The sequence below is a fragment of the Poecilia reticulata genome, linkage group LG17, assembly GCF_000633615.1.
Source record: "Poecilia reticulata strain Guanapo linkage group LG17, Guppy_female_1.0+MT, whole genome shotgun sequence".
In the NCBI taxonomy this organism is placed as follows: Eukaryota; Metazoa; Chordata; class Actinopteri; order Cyprinodontiformes; family Poeciliidae; genus Poecilia; species Poecilia reticulata.
The window spans coordinates 30,510,746-30,511,411 of NC_024347.1; the positions used below are offsets into that span (position 1 = coordinate 30,510,746).

Consider the following 666-nt stretch of genomic DNA (forward strand, 5'->3'; position numbering starts at 1 on the left):
CCAGAACCAGAACCAGAGCCAGAACCACAACCAGAGCCAGAACTAGAACCAGAACCAGAACCAGAAGTAGAACCAGAGCCAGAAGTAGAACCAGAGCCAGTACCAGAGCCAGAACTAGAACCAGAACCAGAGCCAGAATCACAACCAGAACCAGAACCAGAGCCAGAACCAGAACCAGAACCAGAACCAGAACCAGAGCCAGAACCAGACCCAGAATCAGAACTACTGTTGGGTATTTAGATGATCTGGAATGAAATAAAGCAGACGCTGCAGCTGTGAGGTCGTAAATCTGTCGTAAATCTGTCGCATTTCTTTAACCAGACGACTTTCAGACACCAACACATCTGAGCTCATCATTTATTTCAGACTTAAAGGACAAAATGTTTCTGGAGGCAAACGGGAGAAACAGACCAGCAGGAAACTAAAAGATCCAATAAAACAAACAAAAACGCTGCAGATCGGCTTTTAATCACTTTACAGATTAAAAATCTGACTTTAGCTAAAATACATCAACATTCTGAGATTATAAATGAAGATTACAGTTCTGATGGTTCTACACAGAAACCCAAAGTTAGAGACACAAAACTGGAGACGGACGATGGATGGATGGATGGATGGATGGATGGATGGATGGATGGATGATGGATGGATGGACGGACAGATGGA

The 666-nt window shown here is 43.7% G+C and overlaps 1 protein-coding gene across 2 annotated transcripts in view; it reads right to left on the minus strand.

Moving 5' to 3' along the window:
• Positions 1–666, minus strand: part of kcnq3 (potassium voltage-gated channel, KQT-like subfamily, member 3) — a 77,674-nt gene that overhangs the window by 56,119 nt on the left and 20,889 nt on the right. The gene's annotated exons all lie outside the window — the stretch shown is intronic.